We start from the raw sequence: 24,459 nt of genomic DNA on the forward strand, positions 1-24,459 counted from the left end.
GCCATCTGAATCGGATTAAAATTAAATTTAGGTTTTAGTATTAGCAGCACAGAATTGGGACTCCAGGACGTAATATAGCCATCAGAGTCAGATCAAACCTTTTTATAGGCATATGGAACTCAACTGCCCACGACACCTTAGAAGTAATTAAAACTTTAGCACCTAGGTCAGTGTTTCACACAGTGGGATCCTCAGAACTCCTATGAAAGTACTTCTAATGTTTGAATATGCATAACTATTAATGTTAAATCTGGAGTTCTGAATAAGAATCCCTGAGGGTGGCGCCCAGGAATCCACATTTATAACAAGACACTTTAGCAATTCTTAAACATACTACAGTTTGTAGCCCACTCTTCTAATCTTCCTCGATACTTGGAATAATTCAAAATCCTAAGAATATAGGACTTTAATAACTAAATTAAACAAATTAACATAAAAAAAAAACTATTATACCCTCTACTGGCATATACTAGCCTCAAAAGACAGGGATAGATAGCTAAAATTCTAGGTTCTCTAGCCCAAAATGATAGAAGAACTTTCATTCACTTCCTATTTGCAAATTGAATGTAAGTACATTTCTCTATGTCTTGGTTTGGGTTCTCCAGGAAGCAGACCCAGACACGAATTTGAGAGCAAGTAATTTATTTGGAAAGTGATCCTGGGAATACTGGTAGGAGAGTGGAGTAATAAAAAGGAGAAGGTAAGGAGGAACAAAACAAATAAAAGGTGAATTCTGAAGTCAGTTACCGCTGTAGAAAGCTGGAGTTTAATTCCCCTTGGGAAACCTTGTAGTCAGTGTTGATCATGGGCCTCAGACTTATCCCATTGGAAGAACAAAGAGGTTGGGTATATTTACACACTAACTTCTGTCAGTCATTGATTAAGGACTGCTCCCAGGGGATGCTAATTCCTCAGCACTTCCAGCCTGCCCCTCGCACAGTCAGAAAAAGCCCTTCAGCAAAGAGTTCAAGAGGCTGGTAGTCGGATGATGGACCCTTGTCAACCACTGAAGTAGTAAGGGCAAGGAGATGAGGGCAGGACTCTGGCAGCCTCTGCTACACAAGTTGAAAGTGATATTCACTCCCAAAGATAGACTTTTGGACTTTCTGTACTAATATAGATACAAACCATATGAGAAAGTAACCCTTCAAATGCCAAGCAATATTTTCAAAAAGGGTGTCTTGCAAATTTAGATTTCTTTTCTTTGAGGAATGTATCTTATGTAAACAATCTTCTCATGGGGCTAATGGAGTTGCTGATGTTTTCCTATTGCCATACCCTGTTGAACTACCAGAATTCTTGGCAGGGGGCTGCTAAGGCCATTTACCAAGTCTTGGTTTTAGGAATTCCTTTTGGCTATTATTTTTTAAACATTTTGCTATGGAAAATTTCAAACATAGACAAAGTACATGGAGTAGAACCTCCCATACCCATCATGCAGCTTCAATATTTCTCAATTCATGACAAATCTTGTTTTATATAAATCACCTACTAAGCTCCTGCTGGATTATACAACATCATTTATCCAATCACAAAAATCATTTATCCATAAATATTTTATTATATAGCTCTAAAAGATAAGGACTTTAAAAATGCCATCACCTTATGAAAATCAACTTCGCTTAACATTATCAAATAATTGTTCAAATTGTCAATAGTCATATCAATTTCATTTTTACACTTTCATATATCTTTATAATCATTATTGTTTTATATGTCTCTCAAGCTTCTCCAATAGGTTCTGCCTCCATTTCTTGTTTTCCTTGTACTACATTTGGTTAAAAAAAAACTGGATCATTTGCCGTGTGGGATTCCCCACAATCTGAATTTTGCAGATTCCATTCCTGTGGTATCCTTTAATGTGCTTCCTGTCTCTTATATGTCCTGTGAATTGGTAAATTGGCATTAGGATCTAGAGAATTGCCAGATACAAGTTCAATTTTTCTTGTTGAACAGAAGTACTTAATAGATGACACTGTGTTCTTTCAGTAGGAGGCACATACTGTTTATCTCATTTCTGACCTAAATTACTGTTGATAATGAATTCCTAGATTCGTTAATTCATTAGAAGTTGCAAATGGTAATAATTCTAATCTACCCTTTTTTCTTCCTTTATTAATTGGAATACTTCTGTGAAGAGAAGTGTTACTCTTAAGTTGTCTAGTGGCACAATTTGCTTAGTAAAGACAGCATAAATGGTTCTTTTTTATCCTTAATTTTTGATGATCTGGAGATTTTAAAAGATGGTTGAGCAGTAAAGATGTCTATACTCAGTTCCTTAGAAGCCCTTACTAGGTAAAACTAGTTGAAATAATACTAAAATGGAAGCTTGTTCCTGTCAGAAGCAATCTCATTTTCTGCTGTTCAATTGCTAATCACACTGCTAATACTCTAATCTACACACAGGACATAAAGGTGTGGTTGCGAGAAGAGAAAGATGTTATATTTTTTCTATTTTTACTTTTGTATTCACTAAGTTGCATTTATTGAACTTGTAAAATTCAGAGACAAATAGGCTGTGAAGGTAAGGTGGGAAGTTGAATTTTTATACATATGTAGTTCCTTGCCATCTGGAATCTCTGGTTTATTAAGTATGAAATTATATATGAATTATCGGAAATATTCCTTTGCGTTCAAAAAAGATTTAGTGGGGCTGAATATGGGAAAGGAAAAAACCTGCTAAACGTGATTCTTTTATACAGTGAGTGTTTATGGAGTCATTTTCTCTGTGGTTTTGGCTTCACCCATAGTTTGAGGTCTTTTGATGTTTGTCTCTGGGCCTCTTTTCTTCTTACATTTTCATTAACAGTCCAGCAATGTCAGACATCAAGAGACCTACGCTCTTCTCTCAGGGCTGCCACAGTATCTGTGAACCTTCCACAGAAAATTCAATTCTACTAAGTATTTCTTCACCTAAAAAAAGAAGGATCTTGGACAAGAGCTGAGGTTGGCAAACTACAGCCCATAGGCCGAATCCAGCCCACCACCTTTTTTTGGTAGCCTCCAAATTAAGAACAATTTTTACGTTTTGAAATTGTTATAGTTTAAACATTACGTAAATACCTACATAATATCCTCAATTTTGCCTCTTGGCTTGCTAAACCTAAAGTATTTAGTATTTGACCCTTTGAGGAAAAGTTCACCGACCCCTAGGCGGTGATTTTCAGTAGCAGAATTCTTAAAAAAAAAAGAGAGAGAGAGAGAAATAACTTATTGCAAACCCCTTTGCTTAAAAAAATGTATTTTTATTTAAATGAATTTAAAATTTTTCATAATTGCTCCCTAAAAAATTCAATCATGAACAATGAGGCTGCTTTGATGAACATGATAGACTAAAGGAAGGAGCAGCAATTTTGACATTGGGGATTGTAGGTGATGGTTACATTCTTAGAGAAGATTCAGCCTACAATTTATTCCTGTGGGCTTTTTGTTGGATGATTTCAAAAATGAAATCCTGTTTCAAGCAGATAAGTGGTTATAAATAGTAGCAATTTTTTAAAGCTCACCTTGCAATCTCAGGACACTGAAATTAAGCTGATCCAAATTCTTAAAAGAGAAGTAGAAAATTTTGATTTTACTTACAACATCAAAAAAGGTTCTAATCAAAATATAGCAATCAGACAAGAAGCACCAATAATTTGGAATAAGAGATAAAGCTGTTTATATATTTTAACACTTTTGGTGTTTTCTTGTCCTTGCAACACTACCAGCTGTGCTGTGAGGAGCAAACACGGAGTACATGAGTTTGCTGCTGCAACTTTCTGTGAGTGGACGTCAGTAAGCTTGAATTTTAAAGAGGGCTGTGAAGAACAACCACCTTCTTGTTCCAGGGTTCCTTAAGGAAATGTTCAAAAGTATCGGCACAAATATGACGGTTGAAGCTTTCTTCTGAAGTTCAAGCAGAAACGAGGTAAATTGAAATCACAATGAGATTAAAGTTATATAAATTGAAGTTACATTTTTTAAGAGATTAGATTAGAAACTAAACTGAAAATTGGAGTGAGTAAAAATTACTCTTGAAAATCCCTTACTTGCCCATAAAGTAGATTAGACATTGTCTTAGATATATATTCCAGTGTGCTATATTTTATGCCACTTAAGTTTGAGGACTGCTGAACTAGACTAAGAAAAAGAGTATATTCAAATGTATAGACATTGTACCTTTAGGATAACCTATCAAAACTTTGCAGTCACCAGAGGGTAGGTGGAGAATTTAAAATGCCTCTTGCTTTTAGGGTTTAACTTCTATTGAAATACCTTAATAGTTTTGAAGGTTGTCATGTGGATCAAGTAAGTTAAACAAGATGAACACTCCCAGCATAAGGTTTGGAACATAGAAGGTAATTAATAAATGTTTCCTATATTTGATTATGATTCTTAAATATATATTATATATTAAGCGAGTAATCAAATTTTTCTCTATAGATTTGTGTGTATATATGTTTGTATACAAGAAACTCCAATGATAATTTAGAATAAGAAATACAGCTGTCTATTTTTAACGCTTTCAGTGTTAAAATACACGCAAACACAGACACACACAAATCTAGAAAGAAAAATTTGATCCGTTGCTCTGGTCTTTCTGAGGTGGCACTTGATCTTTTATTCCACTCATCATCTAGCCTCCTGTTCATTTCTTCAACAAAGATTTACTACACAGCTTCTATACGGTGCTATTCTAGGTGCTGGAGTTTCATCATTAAATAAAGTAGACCAAATTCCTTTGTCCTTGTCACAGGGAGCTTACACACTAGTTGGGAGTGGCAGACAATAAAGTGAAACACCACTTTAAATCATAGAGTATGTAAGATGGAGAGAAATCTATGAGAGCACAAGTCAGGGAAGGGAGTTAGGGACTTAGAGACAGGGAGGCAACTTTTAAATATGGTGGTCAGAAACAGTCTCATTCAGAAGATGGCATTTGAGCAAATACTTGAAGGAGGTGAGGAAGCAAAATACAGTGATGCTCGCGGAAAGAGCACTGCAGGCAAAAGGAGCATGTGTGATAGGCTCTGGGAGCAGCAAGGAGGCCAGAGTGGCGGAAGGGGTGTGAGCAAGGGGAATGTGGCGGGAGATGAGGTTAGCAAGTAAGGGGCGTGTCGTGTAGCACCGGTTGGCCAATGTAAGGCTTTCAACTAAAGTGGTATGGGAAGCCATTATAGATGTCGAGCAGAGGAGGGGTGTGACCTCACTCAAATTTTAATTCTTATTCCTCCAGAATAGGCCTCATGGAGTCACATCTTATGTGAGAGGATCTCAAATCAAATTTTAAGTTACACACCCATTTGGTATCCCGTCACAATATAACACTGTTAGGTTTACCTTCTGTTTTTTATTATAGTGTTAAAAATAGCTAAAAACAGCATTTTTATTTTTATTTTTATTTTTATTTTGAGGAAGATTAGCCCTGAGCTAACTGCTGCCAATCCTCCTCTTTTCACTGAGGAAGACTGGCCCTGAGCTAACATCCGTGCGCATCCTCCTCTACTTTTACATGTGGGACGCCTGCCACAGCATGACGTGCCAAGGAGTGGGATGTCCGCACTCGGGATCTGAACCGGCGAACCCCGGCCCACCTGAGCAGAACGTGCGCACTTAACCGCTGCACCACCAGGCTGGCCCCAGCATTTTTAAATGCAATTCCAATCAAACATTTCCAGAAGGATTCAAGCCCCTCCATGGACCCACAGAACATAGGCTGATGACTTCTGACTTAGATGAGCTTGAACACCAAATTCTGTATACCTCTCAGTTTCAGGATACTAGACAAGTTGGCCTTTCATTTTCCACCTACAGGTATTTATACTTGACCTCTTTAACGTGTTCCCCAGCAGTTTTTTCCTTCTTTTTTTTTGAGGAAGGGTAGCCCTGAGCTAACATCCGTGCCCATCTTCCTCTACTTTATATGTGGGAAGCCTACCACAGCATGGCTTGCCAAGCGATGACCGTGTCCGCATCAGGCATCCGAACCGGCAATCCCCAGGCTGTGGAAGCGGAACATGTACGCTTAACCGCTGTGCCACCAGGCCGGCCCCTTCCAGCAGTTTTTAAGTATTCTGCTTATTCTGCTAATCGTATCTCCTCATTCCTTTATCTAGCTGCTGTTTAGGGGTCCTGCTCTTGTCTATTCTGGGCATTATCTCCAACCCAGTGGCGATGAGATGTATTTGATTAGCCATACTTCAAGATGGCTAGAAGTGATGAGATTTTCTTGTCACATGATATGTTATTTCAGAGGTAACACTGATGAAACTGTATATGCTTCAGGCTGCAGATCCTGGTTATATATTATAACAGAGCAATATTTTTCAGATAATGATTTTTCTTTATCTTGTGTGTTTCTCACACTTCTTTCTATTTCAAGCCAGTAGCCAAGCCATTTGTATGTTCTTGCTCCTGGCCTTTTTGCAGAGCTGGAAGTACAATCATCTTGAGAAAGACAACAGCCATTCCTATATTTTGTGAAAGTATTAACTCGCAGATGAGAGCGTTTTGGCTATCCCAGCAGTTGAAGAGAGTGGGGAGAAGAGAGTAAGGACTTTGAAGCCAAATAGTGAGAGAGACGACATTTCCACAAACTATGAAGGGGTCCAAGATTTGTGGCTTCCCTTGAGTCCCCCTGTGTAGCAGCCTCCAGAGAGCTTGGACCTTAGACACAGTGGTTTCATCGTCTACAAGGACCTAGGGCATCCAAGAGAAGGGCAGCAGAGAGCCACTAGACCTGAAGGGACCATGCTTAGAAGAATGATGGATGTATCAGCAGAAACCACTGCAGACCCATAACTTTAGGCGCATCCCAGATACTTGATGCTGCACACAGCCTAAAATGTTAGATAGCCATGGGTGAGGGGCATATCCCAGCAATGTCTTAGAATTAATTTCTTACCATTCATTCCTAATGGAAGTTTGGAGATGGACTTAAGACGACTTAAAAAAATAATAAAAAGTGACATGGCCTGTATGTTGAGTATGTAGGTTAAGATTCATACCCTACATAATACCTCCTCCCTTAGGCAATACTGACATTTGAAAACATTAAAAAGTAAGTTCTTTTCCCCAGTGACACTTTAGTTTTACACAGAATGTTAATAAAGTGCTTGCTTCAAGTTCTTATAACTTCTTATTTCATTAAACATGGTTCTTAGCAATCACATTTATTCATCTAAAGAATGTGAATAAAGCTGACATTCATCCAATAGAAATTTTCCACTCTTTGATTTTATACCCTTAGGAAATTGCAAGTAAGAGTTAGGATGCACAGGACATTAGATATATTTAAAAGATTATCACCAAACACCAAAAGGCTAAAGCAGACTAATGTCTAATTTCATCCATTTAAATATATTTAATCTTTAAAAAAAATTGATAGATTTGATACCATCACATTTAGGTCTGGGTATGTGAATTTTGTACATTATTCTTCTAGTAGCAGTGCGGTTGGATACCTAATTTATCTTTAAAAAATCTGATGACTTATGCACAATGTGAATTTGGGGAAGTTGTATTGGCCTTTGTTTCTGTTATATGAAAAAAATGAAGATGAAATCTACCTCACAGTATTTTTGTGAAGTTTTATATGATGTTTTCGTATAAGTTTAGTAATTCACAAGGTCTAATGCCAATGTGCATTAATGGACATTTAGTGGACATTTTTCTTTTTGCCTACCCAATATCTTTTTGGGGAATCACCTAACCTCTCTTCTACAATAATCCTGTTTAGTCGTTATGGTTTAGATAAGGCTGACCATTATCCATAGTTGTATTAAAGTCCTGACCGCAATTCAGCTTGAGGCGTGTGACCCAAAGAAGGCTAATCATGATCCTCTCTGGGATTGTTGCCAGAGATAGCAGGAAAGATGCTCTCATCTCTCAGGGCTCTCTGGCTGCGAGGACCATGTGAGCCTACAGCTGCAGGCAGCCATTGTTCTTGTCATGTGGAGGCAGTCTGAGAAGGAAGAGAATGAAGCCACAAAGATGGCAAGAGATAGGCTCTGTTGTTACTTAAGTACCTGAATCCAGCGATGTTTGGAAGCCCTCTCCTAGATTTTTCAGTTATGCAAGACATTTTATGCCATATTTCATAAGCTAGTTTATGATAAATTTCTGTCACTCACGACTCATAGAATTTTCACTAGAATATTGTTGTGGGCTTTGAAATCAGACCACATGCAATCAAACCCCAGCTCTTTCACTTGCTGACTTTGTGACCTTGGAAAAGTTACTTTAATCCTTTGTGCCTCAGCTTCCTCCTCTGTAACAAAGGCATAATAGTAACACCAACTTCCTTAAATGGGGAGTATTAATTGAGATTGCATGTATAGTATAGCACAACGTCTGGACATGATAAGTGCTCAATGAATGCAAGCTATTATTGTCATCTTAAATAGTGTGCACACCGAAAAAAACATTACCTGGTTAAGAATACATGCATTAAAACAAGTAATAGTAAGAAATTGAAAAACAATTCTGAAGCAAAGGTAGAGAAAATATAGCACACAAATTAATTGGAACCCAAAGAAAGCTGAATAAATTCTTGGTAAAAAATCGAAACACACACACAAAAAATTAAGACATAAATTCTTGTACTTGACGACATCAGCAGCACAAAATTCATGAATCAAAAGTTGCCAACCAGTGGCCTAGACATTCTATTTATTTTCTTTTTTAAATGGAATCTTTGATTCTGGCACTAAAACAAAAAGTCTATGGATAGCACCAACCGGTAGATATTCTAAATTGGCGGCATTTTTGTTAGCTACATCAGTACCTCAGTCAGAAATTTTCCTTAATTTTTTTTTCTAAGAGTGGTGTTAACAGAAATATATAAAACTTGAATATTAGATTTCCAGTTTCCTGAGAATTTTATATGCATAGAGCAGACATTTCTACAGACATGTTGTAACAGATATTTAATGGAATGCAGTTTCAGTCTGAGGTTTTTAATTAGTGTATGAGGCAAATAAAATGATAACACATTAAAAATCAAATTATTCTATTTTAAAATAGGAAAATATATGGCAGTAATTATTATATTAAAATGATAATTTGTCTTAATATTTTGTTGTTTCCTTTTAAATATAGCTAGTCAGTTCCTAGGCTTGAATCAAAATGTAAGAATTCAAACTGGTTGGAAAAATATTACAATGTAAAAAATTAGAACAAATCATCAAGCTTTCTGACTTTAACACAGACTTTTTAAAATTGCTGATAACTTATAAATGTAACCATCTATTCTGTAAATATTGGACTTTCATAAATGTTAAGGATAATTTTTATTACTTTAAGTCTCAAATGAATACGGTAGGAATACTCTGAAATGGAGGTATAGCAAAATATCATAAAAGACTGCAAATTGTATGCTTTTACATAAATGAGCGAACCTCTCTGAATATTATTGAAAGTAATTATTTCTTACTATGTAATATCAACATTACCAAATAATTTAAAGAAATATTTAAACAGTGTAATCCCTACATTTCTGTTTTGGAGTTCTATGTCTCCAAAATGCCTGTAACTTAGATTATATATAATTATCTGCACACAGCTACGATCACCAAGCTCTTTTAAATAAATAGATAATTATTGTGGTATTAAATTCACACATACACTACACAGATGTCCAAAGAATGCAAGGATCCTTTGTTTTCTGTAGCTTTTCCAAGCTATCCATGAGGAGGAACAGGCACCGGGATTGGAGGGGAATCTTAACAACAGCTCATTATCTTTTGTTTTAAACAGTGTCTTTCATTTTAAAAAAATCTCTACTGCATTAATATCCTCTTAGTGCAAAGTTAAACTTCCCACGGGCTCTTTTTCCCTTTTACTTTCCTCTTTAAACTGAAATCAGTGCATAGGGAAAAGTTTCCAGTCCTCAAGGCATGGAGCACAGGTTTCCTCAGTCTTGTGTGGTCCTTGTATCAGCCTTTGCCATGGGGAGCCAGTGAAGGTACCTTAGACCTTTTTACTCATCTCTCCACCAATCCTGTTATTCCCCCTCATAGTGGAGAGGGGTCAGCCTGTGTGTGGTCTACCAGGGCTCTGAATAGAGAACAAGGTGAAAGCCGTTCTGTTTCTCACTTTGTTCAGAACATGTCTAATATACATCCCTCATGATTCCTGGGGCACTAGCCTGGAAAAGGGGAAGACAGGACACAAGAATGGACCTCTACTTCCATGATGTCTGAGGCCTTCTCCTTCCGCCAATACAAGGTCAATCAGGGCAGGCTCTTTCTCTCCTCTCTGTCTGCCCTTACCTTATTCTGATTTTGTTGTATTCTTGGCTTACGATAATATTCTATGATTTGACCAAAAAAATTTGGCCCTAAATATGTTAATGAAATCCTCTTCTCAACTAAGCCTAGTTTTCAAGTCTATTTTTATGTTATTGCCTCAAAAGTCCCAAACTGGACATCAGATGCTAAATGTTCACTCTATCTTCCTCTTGGCATCCTTCTCATAACAATCAAAATCTATCCTGAAGAAAAATAATGCCTGTAGAAGAATGAAGGAAGAAGAGTCACATAAAAGGAATTTTCTAAACGATAAAAATATACTAATGTATTTCAAAATCTATATTTACATATCAATTAGAACAAGCCAACGCTTCCTTTATTCAGAAGCAGTGAAAGGTCACACATGCCTTGTTGTGATCAATGACAACATTACATCATGAAGGTTTACCAAGGGTTTGGAAAAAACTGTCAATTGTAATACATATTTAACCTTATGAAAACAGAAAGGGAGAAAAGCAAAGATACTTACAGAATGTATGCTATAGCAATCTGAAGATTTTGGAAATGTAACTGTCTCTTTATACTCCAAAAAATATTAGACAAAATATACTGAATTATAACTCATTTTTTAAGTATTAAATTCAACATATGTAACGATTAGGTCCAAAAATGTAATTTTACTTGGTAAGCAAATCCAAAGAAGACATTCAAATGTGGTATATGTCACCTGCAAAATCAAAAACGTGTACCGAGCATTATGAGACTTGTAATAAGTGGTATAAGATGGAGTAACTTGCCTTTCCCCTTTGAAAGGATTCTCCCCATGCACTATCTCCTCCTCTGTATTATTTTATAAAAATTTTGTGTAAGAGTTATCTTTAAGTAATACAAAAATCAGTTGGAAACATGACTGAATTTGAAGAATAATCAACATAGCAGAGAAAGGGAGAGGCTGACTGTCTTGCAGAGATGGATGCAGTGGCTACTGGAATTGTGGAATTGTGCTGCTTCTTATTTTGGGGAAGGAGAAGAACAGCTCCATCTGCATAAAGAATAGATCCATTGTGTTGGGTGGAAATACGAAATTTCAAATTTTTATCTGAAGTTTTATATGGATGCTGAGTAATCAAAGGTAAATTTGCTAGTTATTAAGCTATTCTCTCTCAGCTTCAAACCCATCCTTCCATACACATTTTGAGATATTAGGGCTGAAACTCTACAAAACCACATTGCAGCTTTGGGCTGGCTTCCTGTTGTCTCAGCTAATATTTAGAACTAGAGAGAGACTCAAGGCTGTAGGAGAGAAAAGAAACTTGTTCCATCCTGTTTGCCATGTGTTTGCTTCCTATTAACTTCTTGCTTCTATGTGCATCATCTTATCAGGGCTTTTAAAAAATATTGCCAACAGGGGCCGCCCCGTGGCCCAGTGGTTAAGTTCAAACACTCCGCTTCAGCAGCCTGGGGTTCGCCTGTTTGGATCTTGGGTGCAGACCTACATAGAGGAACTGGAATGACCTGAAACTAGGATATACAACTATGTACTGGGGCTTTGGGGAGAAAAGAAAAAATAAAAGAGGAAGATTGGCAACAGATATTAGCTCAGGAACAATCTTCCTCACCAAAAAAGAAAAAAAGCATAAAAAAATATATATATATCACTAACAAAGGAAGCTGGAGTACCCTTTTGTGACAGTGTTTGAATTCATTTTATATTTTTTCCAACACTTTCTGAATCAGCCTCATTATACTGGCTTCAGAGACCCTCATGCCTTCCTCAGAGATCTGAGTTACAGCTCCACGGGGCCCCTCCTTTGAGCTTAAATTTTTATTAATTTCCATCTCTTCACTGTGCTTTCCCAAGTCTAGGGGTGATAGCTGATTCCTGCAGTTGCTACCCTTGTGATACCATACTTTTTTTGCCTTTTTAGTTAACTAGATAAAAATTACTTGTGTTAAATGATCTCTTTTAAAATGCCAGACTGATATAAATGGTAAATTGCTGTGACTATTCTATGTGTGCTGAAAACTAAAATATTTGCTATTTTGGGGGAATTTGATGTTCTGTATAATAATATGTTCCAGACATTTTCCAAGGATATTATATGTATTAATTCATTTAACTGAAAAAAAAGAAAGGAAAGAAAACCCTGGGTGGTAAGTACATAATATTATAATTCCCATTTACAGGCAAGAAAACTGAAGCATAGAAAAAAAAAAGAAAAAAGCTCACCCAAGATCACATAGCCATTAAGTGTTAGAGCTGAGATTCCAAACTTGAGACCTGTCAGAATATGGCTCTTAGCTGCCATAGGTGATATATGGATATTGGATTCAAAATCATATCAATCGCAGTTCAGTGCAGGAAATAGAAACCCATCTAGATATTTCAAGCAGCAAAGGATTTACTATGGGGGATTAGGTTTTTACAAACCCATTGGATGAACTAGAGGCACAGAGGCTGTCACTGAACTTTTTTTTTTTTGAGGAAGATTAACCCTCAGCTAACTGCTGCCAATCCTCCTCTTTTTGCTGAGGAAGACTGGCCCTGAGCTAACATCCATGCCCATCTTCCTCTACTTTATACGTGGGACGCCTACCACAGCATGGCATGCCAAGCGGTGCCATGTCCGCCCCCGAGATGCAAACTGGCGAACCCCGGGCCGCCAAAGAGGAACATGCTCATTTAACCGCTGCGCCACTGGGCCGGCCCCTGAACTTTTGAATTAAAAGTCGCACCCTGACACAACAATCCAGATTCCAGGAAACTATTGCTGCCATTCATAATTCTGGAAACTGTTGCTATCACTACATCATTATTGTTGACACAGCTACTCTGAAGGAGGTACTTTACAACGGGATACCAATTGTTTTCATGCCCCACTCTTTCTAATTTTTGTTGCCTTTAGACCTGCAGCTAATGTCAAATCCCCACATGCTCCAGGTATGGTGGGCTGAATAATGGTCTTAAAGATGCCTACATCCTTTAAAAAGATAAACTTAAGCACATTAAAATTTTCAAGAGGTTATTTGAGCAAACATAATTCAAATTGGGCAGCACCACACCAAAAGCAGATAGGAGCTCTCTGAGGACAGGAGCTGGGGAAGGGCTTTTAAGAGCAGCCTCAGTTGCAAAGCAAGAAAATTAATTGATTGGCTATAGTTTAAGTGGTTGCCTAATTTGGAAAAGCCTAGTTGACTGTGATTGGGTGTTCTTGAAACCAGTAAACAGTTAGCTATTGATGATTAGGTAGCTAGTAACTAAAGGGTTTTTTTTGCAATTACTGATTATCACTCAGTTGTTTGCCAGCCCATTGTAAACTGTGCTGCTTAGGCACTATGCTGTCTGACTCCCACTAGCTTCCTATAGATAACATCTCCCTGGCGCCTGGGTCACTATGGTAATGGATGTATGAGCTGCTTTTCAGCAACTAGGAGCCCCTTGTCTAGTTCAGGCCAGTTGAGACCACCAACCCATCACTGGGCCCACGCAGATGTCCAATGAGTGACCTTTGACGTCAAGAGGCTAAAAACTCCACCCTCAGATCATGCTAAGGCTACCATTTTGTGAACATGTGTCCTATGAGAGGCACGCTTATGCAAATCATCAGTTACCTCACTTCTCCTCACCTCCAGTCATCTATCTCCACACTTGAGGCCACCTTGTCTCCTACCCCATAAACATCCCTGAGTTCCCATTTTCAGGGAGGCAGACTTGATACTTGTTCTCCCGTTTCCTCATTTGGCTGCCTTGTGATTAAAACCCTCTCTCTGCACAATCTCATTGTCTTGATGTTTGGCTTTCCGGGCATAGGGCAAAAATGAACTTGATTCAGTGACATTCTTAAATTTGTTTTCTGTAATACAAGAGCATTTACAGAAATTGTCTCTGGCTTAGGTTTTGGTTTGCTTCTGTAGGCTACCAAGACATTAAAGCCACCTCAGTCCAAAGGCCTTGAAGGGGAGCAGAATGTGTCACCCCAAAATATGTCTCTTTGGCATAAGGATTATTTTAGGCTGATTATTTTCAAGAAACAGCAGACATAGGAAAAGCTCTGAAAACCAAGTAGAGGTTACCCTTTTGTAAGAGATATTTACACTTATAAGGGAAATCTCCGTTTGTAAGGGTGTCTTCCTCTCTGTACCAGGAAGAGAAAGATGACTCTAAATCTCTTATCAATGGAGAAGGCGAAGACTTATATCTGCATAACAACCTTATCCTTGTTTACTGTGCTTTTCCTAGTAACTTCCCATAACCAGCCTCCCTGAAATAACATCTTCTTTTGTCTTTAGCTGCAGATGGTATTTAAGGGGGTGGCTTTGGACATTTGGGGGAGTTACTTAGTTTACTTGGGTTTCTCCCATGTACACAGGAGGTATATATGTTATTTGTTTTTCTCATGTTAATTTGTCTTTTATTACAGAAGGGTCTCAGCTAAGAACATAGAGAGGTGGAGGGAAAATTATTTTTCCTCCCCTACAGCCTCTTTGTTTAATTACTTTGACAATTCTAATTCCTGGGACCTGTGAATATGTTACCTTACATGGCAAAGGGACTTCGCAGATATGATTAAATTAAAGATCTTTAAATGGGGTGATTATCCTGTTTTAGCTGGGTGAGCTCAATTTAATCACAAAGATTTTCATAAGAGGGAGGCAGAAGGTCAGATTCAGAGAGATTGGAAGATGCTTCGCTGCTGCCTTTAAAGGTGGAGGATGGGACTATGAGCCAAGGAATGCAGGAGCCCTCTAGAGGCTAGAAAAGGCAAGGAAATGATTCTTCCCTAGAGTCTCCTGAGGGAACACAGTACGGCTGACCATTTTAGGACTTCTGATATCCAAAACTGTAAGAGAATAAATTTGTCTGGTTTTAAGCACTAAGCCTGGGGTAATTTGATACAGCAGCCATAGAAAACTAACACACCAGGGAACAAGCACAAAGTCCAGCCCAGGAGGGAACAGCTTACACTCGAAAAGAAATGCCAGATTTTGCTAATTTATATAGAGAAATGTAAGGAATGTGAGTGGAATGGCCCAATTAATGCCATATTCCTTCTATAATCCAGCATTTTTAAAATCCATTCCCATATACCTGCTCAGAGGAGGTCATTACCAGGTCTTTAAACAACACAGAGTCAGCTCCTGAGAAGGGAGAGGAGAGAGGCCTCTCTTGGCAAAAGGGGCTCTGTAAGATTTGTGGGTGCAGAGTTCTCGGATTTGTTCCACTCCAGCCTAACCCCAACATTCCAATTCTCAGGAGGCCACTGCTTCTCAATCAACACCCACACTTTCACATAAGTGTCCTAGAGAGCCTGGGTAATTCTGAGACTGCAGGATCACTGCAGCATCAGATTTTCAGCTTGTTTTGCTACTAACCAGGCACATTCTCACTTGTCACTGGACCTGCATCACTGCTCTCCCTCAGGTACACTGTGCTTTCCCTATATCACCACTTTGTTACGTAGATGTGTCCAGCTCTCTCTCATTCATCATGGAGACTCTATTCTCAGCTTAACAAAATTTCACCTATCTTTTAAGATCCAGTTCATACTTAATTTCATTTTTGAGTTCTTTTCTCATTTTTTTCTTTAGAGCAATCTATACTTCTGAGTACTCATTATGTTTAATGTCCATTAAGTTATTTCAGCATTTGATTATATAAGAACTTATTGCTACTCACTATCCCATTTTAAGTAAACTTAATTATTCAATTGTGCCTACCAGTGCTTCATGAAGGGTAGAAAGTCAATAACTCCCGGTTGAATGAATAAAAGTAACATGATACATAGAGGGAGGTAGTTTCTGTCATTTCCCAAATGAAAGAAATATTTTTAGGGTTTTTCTAAATTTCAGAAGTCAAATTGACTGAGATTGAAAGCTTTTGGCTTTCCGAGACATTTTGATTTTCTTTATAGATTACATTGCTTTACATGAAGCTTTAAATATCCCATGAAAACAATCCATTTACAAAAACAACTAGTGAGCAATTAATAATTTGCTGAAACTTTTGCAGGTGAGACGGAAGAAAGGATCTGAAGCAAAGTCACTAACATCTAATTCAGCAAATTCTCATTAGCTATGTCTGGTCTCGTGAAAGTCTTTTTCAGCCATGCGAACTAACCATTTTCTGGACCTTTGTGTCACACTGAGCGGCCCTCTACTTCCCTCCCACCCGCAGTTTATTTGCAGAGTTGCTTCCTCTTTCACCTAGGAACCTGGGCACTGACCTGAGATGCTTTTGTCCCCCTTAATAAGCTTACCAAAATAGCTTACTCAATGAGGCTGTTTTCCTACACTTGAATCTTTACACTAGTTGCTAAAAAAATAAAAACATATTTGAACTGTTACATAAGCATATGTTATATGCATAGGTGGTTATAGCTATATATTGGCTGTTGTCTCCTGGTTACACAACTTTATTGCACTGAAATATTTACCTTCTACATCACACTTTAATTGCCTTTTGAGACATTAATTTTTCTCTTCCTTTATTGTTTCTTAATTTTCTTTAATTTTCACAACAATCTTTTTTTTCCCCCCAACTCTTTCCAAACCCCTGTCTCTTGTTCTTCTGTAGCAAAATGAATTTATTTCCATTAATTTTTCTGGGTTTTTAGTTACTTTGTGGTTTTATACACAGCCCTAGATATTTTAAGAAGGGAATTGTTCAATTCAGAGGAGTTATTTCTGTAATCCATGAGATGCATCTTCCTTCATCTCCTGAATCTTCATATTTCCTCTACTTCATTAGCTTGTCGTGCCACATCAACTCTGGTTCCTGTTAGCTTCTATTTTCCCTTTCAATTAATGACAAGGAGCAGTGGGTGGTGAAATGCTGGGTAAACACACACTGAGCTTGCACCACACTCTACATTTACCACCAGCCTCTAACACTGCAATGCAAAGTAGAAACTGAGGACTAAGTGAATCATGCCCATGTAGAAAACCAAAGAAGGTACTGACAGAAGGCAGATTCATGGTGGACAGAAGTTGCATGTTTGTCCTCCAAAGAAAAGGAAAAGCAAGCACCTAGGAGAATACAAATAATCAGGGCAGGGAGTCATAAGGATTAACATCTTTCCCTTAAATGACTCTTACAGCAACAATTATTTTAAAATAAAACCTTCTAAATATTTGTGCAGTATTTGTATTAAGCAAAGTCATGACTGTGAGTTATATGATTTTCAAATGTGATCTATGACACTGCCTCCAGAAACTTTTGGTAAATTTATGTATCTATTGCATTTCTCAAAAAAAAAAAAAAAAAACCCCAATTATCTATTGCTTTCTCATTTACTCAGTCAGTTATTTCCTTTGGATTTTCTTGTAGAGATCACAATAGCCACATATGTGATGACGTGGCCTTCCACATAAAATGTAGCTGAAATGACAGATTAAATATCAAGTCTAATTCATAAGTGCCCTGGAAAACAGGAACTGTTGACACAGCAAGACCAGGAAAATGGGAATCCCTGAAAGATATAAAGCAGACAGGAACAAATTGATCTCAAAATCTAGAAGATCTGAAAACCGAAATTCCAAAAAGTTGATATAGATGACCTCAAAAAAAAAAAAAAAACACAAAGTCCACAAGGTCAGTTTTTTTAGCAGAACCTAAAAATAACCACAAAATTAGAGTGCAGAAGGGACTGAATGAAACACAGGTAATAAAATGTGGCAGAAGAATGGAGGCGTCTAGGCCCCTGACTCTTGTATGTACCCTGGGGCCATTCTCTAACCCCCCACAGCCTCCTAGGAATGGGTGTTTTTCACCTGGAGACAGTCACCTGACCCACAACCCCACTGCTCACTCCTATACCTGTACAATCAATGCAGGTTGAATTCCAACTCAGAACTCTCTTTGATGCTTGCTGAATACATTATTTGGAGTGATATTATTTAAATTTGTTACATCAGTTGAGAAATATAGAATGAAGTGTTAGTCTATTTAAAAATAGGAAGTTAATCATTAGAAAAATAGAATTCTGGAATAGGACTTTCAAGTTACCAGGAAAAGATAGTAAAAGAGGAAAAAAATAACCGGTCAATCCAGCAAATGTGAAAAAAAGGAAAGAGACAAAATATTTGTGACAAATATAATTTTTTTAAAATAGAAAGAATAAAGCAAAATGTTATACCCCCCGAATCTGCCATTGCATTGCTATCAACACTTCATCTATCCGTGTATTCCTCTGCCCTCCCCATAGGTGGGGATGAAGTCCAAAATTCAATCCACTCGAGTCCCACAAGCTAGTTCTTAGGGTAGTGCTTATCAGAGTAAGAACAGCAGGCCGAATTTGAGTAAGAAAAATTAAATTTACTATGCACCACACTGGGCAGCTGTAATTAGAATATCACCAAACATAAACTCCCCCAGTTTTACTTGCCTCATTTCCTCCCTATGGCACCCAAGGGTGATTTATCTCCACTTCTTCCTTGCCCTTCCTTTTGAGTAATGCTTCTCAGGCTGATTAGCTTCACTTTTATATTTTGCTGGGCTTGTTATACAGGAAATGACTTCATTACCATCTTCTTCCTTTAGTTTGGGAATGCTGGAGCAAAATTTCACCAAGCTTTCTCTATCATTAAGTTTTACCTATTTGGTATAGAGCAGAAAAGCAGAGTTCTGTTCAAGCCAATCTTGCACAACATGAATCTGTAAAGACATGGTAAGTCTCACGTGGACCTTCGTTATGTGTGCATCTTGCTAGAGAAGCAGTATTGAAGTTCAGCAGAGACGTGCTCTGACCAGAATTGATCAGGCTTTTGCTTCCCACTTGTGGTGGACCCAGACTTCTGGGTCTATGAGAATATTCTAGGCAGCCTTTGGTCTCTGGACCTAAATTCACTGACAGGGCATAGGGGAGGATTAAGGTTCCCTTCTGCTGGGCCATGGTTTCTTTCTGGCTGTTTTGTCAGTAAGCAGAACAGGCAAATAATGTGGATATGTTAACCATGAAATTCGTACTTACTCCAGTTTGACGAGAGTCCATGGGAAAAGCAATAGGTAGAAGTTATCAGAGGCTTTCTAGGTGTGCAGACATATAGGCTCATGTTGACCCTTTAACAATTCACGTTCTTTTCCTCTGTCTTGATTCTTAGTCTGCATTACAAACCCAAATTCTTCCCTAGAACATCCGCAAATACAAACTAGGTAGACAGGTAGGTAAACCAAGTCTTGACCCATATTTGAATTACTAAAAGTACTTCATTTGTGTGCATTTGTTTTCTCGTTGTAATATGCTTAATGTAAGGTAGAGTTCTTGTCATTTGGGTCATCCTGAACAGCTTTATTGAGGTATAATTTGATTTTTTACATCTTTATTGAGGTATAACTAACATAAAATAAACTGCATATATTTACTGTACAATTTGATACAGTACAACATGAATATATACCCATAAAACCATCACCTCAATCATGACAATGAACACATCCATCACCCCTAACAGTTTCTTTGTGCCCCTTTGTAAAATATCCTTTCTTCTCACATCCCATTCTCAATCAACCACTGATCTGCGTTCTGTTACATAGATTGTTTGCATTTTCTAGAATTTTTTACAAGTGGAATCATTTAGTATGCACCTTTTTGTTTGTCTGGCTTCTTTAACTCACCATGGTTATTTTGGGATTCACCTTATTGTTGCATGTATCCATAGCTCATTCCTTTTTATTGCTGAGTAGTATTCCACTGTATGAATTTACCACTATTTGCTTTTTTCCATTCACCTGTTGATAGACATTTGTGTTGTTTACAGGTTTTGGCTATTTATAAATAAATCTGTTTTGGACCTTTGTGTACAAGTCTTTGTGTGAGAGTGTGCTTTCGTTTCTCTTGAGTAAATACTTAGGAGTGGAATGCCTGTATCATATGGTAGGTATATATTTAACTTTTAAGTTGTGAACCTTTTTTCCAAAAAAGTGGTACCATTTTACATTCCTACCAGAGGTATATGACAGTTTCAGTACATCTATATCCTTGTTAACAGTAGGTATAGTCAGACTTTTTAGTTTTAGCTGTGTGATGGTGTCGGAAGGTGGTTTTAATTTGCATTTCTAAAGTCACTATTGACGTGGAGCATCTTTTTGTGAGCATCTTTACGTCTGATATATCTTTTTTGGTGGCGGTTTATGTTCAGATCTTTTGTCCATGTTCTATCGGTTGTTTTCTTATTATAGAATAGTAAGAGTTTTATATATTCTAGAGTAAGAATCTATATATATTTTAAATACAATTTTCTCCCAGTCTTTGATTTGTCTTGTCATTTTTATATCATGCTTTTTGAAGAGAAAAATTTTAAATTTTGATGAATTTCAATTGTTAATTTCTTCTTTCATAGTTCATATATTTGTATCCTTTTTAAAAATACTTGCCAAGTCCAAGGTCACTAAGATTTTCTCCTATGTTTTCTTCAGGGAAGTTTTATAGTTTTAACTTACATTTAGATCTTGGACCCAGGTTAAATTAATTTTTGTATATAGGGTAAGGAAAGGGTAGATTCTCTTTTTTCCCTTTATCTTTCATTTTGTTTTCTTTCTTTTTTTTTTTTGCATATGGCTATCCAATTGTTCTTGCCCCATTTGGTGAAAAAGATTATTTTGCTTGAATTGCCTTGCCTTCTTTGTCAAAGACCAACTAATTATATATGTGGTCCAAAGTTTTAGCCCAATGTTTTAGCTCTAATTTTATGTTCCTTGTGGTACCATTGGCTCCCCTCTCTCTGATTATTAACAGAATGTGAATAATTTTTCACTCCTTCCTCTTTGCTCTTGTTCCTTTTTTTTCTCTCCATCTCTGACATATTTAGCAAACTATTACTCAATATTAGGGCAAGATAAATAAATTGTTGATATGAAAAGAGCGAAATATATCACTCCAAATACATTCCTGAAAGGTGTTTTAGCCATATAATCAAGCCATACATTAAATTGAATCCTAGAAAGAGGTAAAACATAATTAACCAGGTTGAGCAGGGAAATCAATTAAATGCTTAGAGTGGAACTGCATCTTATAGGCTATTTAGAGCCTTTGGTCAGCCTATAAAGTTTGAATGGGATTGAGATGTAGTAGCAATACACCTTTGAATTTAATCAACATGACAACCTGAACTGGTCACATTCTGTCAGCTGGTCATAGGGAACACCCCATAAGGCCATAACTATGAAGCTGTGGGATTGGGATTAGTGCAATACAGAAAAGTGTCTTGGAAAGGAAATCTGGATCATTTTTAACTTTCTTTTCCTCTCTAGGCCTCCTTTGGCCTGAACTTGAATGTATCATTTCCACCCTGTGCTTTACCCTTCTGTCTTATTTCTTGGTGGGCCTGACAAAATCTAGATATGGATGGGCATCTCCATCACATGGTCACTTGATGCTCCAAAGTTAGATGCCAAACTTCTGGTAGGGTCCAGTAGCATGCTAGGAGCTACTTTCCAAATGATGAATGGTTCTCTGTTGCATATGGCATTGTCTTGTTCCAGAAGTATAGGGTGTCTGTGCTGTGACTCTTCTCTTGGGGCTTGCAGAAAAAGACATGGCATCCTTATCTAGAAACCTCTAGCACCACAGAATCTGCCATGACATATGACCCAAGTACCAGCAGTGTTTGTAATGCATCTTGAACCTACTGAAGAGCCCCATTCAAAACTGACAGCTTCCATGTTACCCAATAAATGAGTTCACATCATCTGCCATAATTCATCTCACTTTCGCAGGGACCAGACTGGAAGGTTAAAAGGGGATATAATGGGGACTTGTATCCTTTTACATTTTTGAGGGTAGCACTAATTCCTGGAATTCTACATAGGATGACATATTGCTTCTGATTTATTAGCTTGGCCAGAGTTAGCAAGTTCAAGAGCTTCCACTTCGCCTTTCCTCCCCTTCTGGCTCTTATTCTATAGGCCAGGGAACCAGAGTGAGGGTGCTGCCAACTAACAAGTATATCCATACCAATTATGCACTCAGAAACCAGGAAAATGACACATTGGTCCCCCTGCGAGACCAAATTTGAGCTAAGACACTATCACTAGCTTCTGCACTCTAACAAGGGAGCCATGATGGTGTTTTTGTTCCATGTATCAGAGTCATCTCAGATGCTCTATTAAACTACTCCTGAAAGGTCTGAATATTCTCCTTTCTCCAGTGAATGCACATTACCTGGGGAAATGGTCATAGATCCCTAAGAGGAAAGACAGGGAAAATCACACTGTAAACATTGCACAGGTATTTCAGAATCTTTCCTTAAAGGGACCCAGTCTTTCCTTAAATCTATGGGTTCTAGGTCTGAGAATAGGCTCAGGTCTGGCAAGGGATCATGACTTTGCTATGGCTGACATAAGCCTTCTATTCCCGCACTCTTGATCATTTTTTATTATAGATATTAAGCAATACTTCTGTTGGTTGGCCATATATCTTGACTCTAGGATCACCATGTTCTATAAGCCATTATCATTGATTAATCCCTATGGGTCAGGGCTCCCTGATTGCCTCTGACAGTGTTGCCCATTAGAGTAATTGCATGGATATTGACTCTGATAATTAAGTGCTGCCACATGGCCTTTGCTAGGCTGGAATCCGGTCCTCTGCAGGGAATCCAGGTCCATAAGAGTATATCATATCATACTCTCAGCCCCACCTCAAGAAGACAGCCACCACTGAGCTTCTCAGCAATGCTGGTTTTCCTTCACTGGCAGACTTCCATGGCTAGAGTGAATGGGAGCTTCCTCTGGGATCTCCAAGGGGAACACAGTCAACTATTCTCTGGGGTTGTATAATAAATCCATTCTGACATGACTAGTTTTCTCAGCCTTTCCTCAGTATTCATCTATGCAGTTCCAGCTTTTCCAGCTATAATTTTTTCCGACTTCAAGGAGCTATACTAGCAGCCTATTAGAAATAAATGTAGACATGATTGCTATGACATTAAACCCTAAATCATAGCATATCCACATCCAGTATTCAGCATGTTCTTTTGGTCCCTGCCAGTACACATTAGCCAGATCTTGGGGTGTTTTTGATGAATAATCCATTTCCTCCCAAAGCAGGGCTAACAGTTCTCTTGGTAGGCCATGTTGAGACTGAATCTACTTAGTGGTTTAGAAGCAATAAAGGAAATTAGGATTTTGAGGAGGACCAGAATCATCTCTCAAGGCGTATGCCTCACATGAGGCCTTTAAATGGTCTCCAAGCAAAGAGAGGACACTATCTTACAGCAATGGGAAGGAGACACTTGTGCTGGCTTAGAAGGTTCAGGGTAAATCTGGAAGTCTATTCCTCAAGGACAGCCATCTACATTTTCTCATCCCATATCTCAGGATCTTACTCTTCCTTTGACAGGGCTCTGATAACATAGATGACTTTTGAGGGCCGTTAATTCAACAATCTTTGTAAATCTGCGAGTTTGAAAACCAGGTCCTGAGACTTTTTTTTTTTTTAAGATTGGCACCTGAGCTAACTGTTGCCAATCTCTCTCTTTTTTTTGTTTTTGGTTTTTCTCCCCAAATCCCCCCAGTACGTAGTTGTATATTTTTTAGCTGTGAGTCCTTCTAGGTGTGTCATGTGGGACGTCGCCTCAGCGTGGCCTGACAAGTGGCGCCATGTCCGCGCCCAGGATCTGAACCAGTGAAACCCCAGGCCACCAAAGCGGAGCGTGAGAACTTAACCACTCAGCCACGGGGCTGGCCCCAGCTGAGACTATTTTAAGAAACACTCTGCCCTCTCACTTCAGGAGATGAAGATGTCTCTAAATGCTACCATGGAGGCCTTCTGGATTTTATATGGTGACCTGAGTTGAGAATTAACTCATCTGACACTATTATTTTCTTTCCTTGGTGCAAAAATGGCACGGAGCAGTTACTAATCAGCTTCAGAGCTCTTATAATTACCATTGCCCCACCTTGCTCAAATGCTGGAGATACTTTAAATGCCAGTACATTGCCCCCGGAGTCTCATTCTTGCATCCCTGAGGATATCAGCAGCCGCATCCCACGCCACCAGCAATTAGGTACTTATTGGCATCAACTGCTCAAGTGGGCTTCCTTAACTCTTAACTGAATTTACTCCCCTCTCGAAAATAAACCGCCAGATTCCTCTCACTCCTCTTCCCCAGCCACTTGAGACAACCTGATCTGATAAGGTTACTGCATGACAGAAAGCAGACGAGATTGCGAAGACCTACAGGCAAGTAAAGCTCTCAAGAAACAAGGTACAGCTGAGAATGCATCTTC

The 24,459-nt window shown here is 38.2% G+C and overlaps 1 long non-coding RNA gene across 1 annotated transcript in view; it reads left to right on the forward strand.

Moving 5' to 3' along the window:
• Positions 1-24,459, forward strand: part of LOC139046182 (uncharacterized) — a 71,828-nt gene that overhangs the window by 9,444 nt on the left and 37,925 nt on the right. The window contains exon 3 of the long non-coding RNA XR_011505850.1: positions 3,831-3,910. This is a non-coding gene — a long non-coding RNA (uncharacterized lncRNA). The remainder of the gene's footprint in view (positions 1-3,830; positions 3,911-24,459) is intronic.

This window comes from Equus asinus, chromosome 9, assembly GCF_041296235.1.
Source record: "Equus asinus isolate D_3611 breed Donkey chromosome 9, EquAss-T2T_v2, whole genome shotgun sequence".
Lineage (NCBI taxonomy): Eukaryota > Metazoa > Chordata > Mammalia > Perissodactyla > Equidae > Equus > Equus asinus.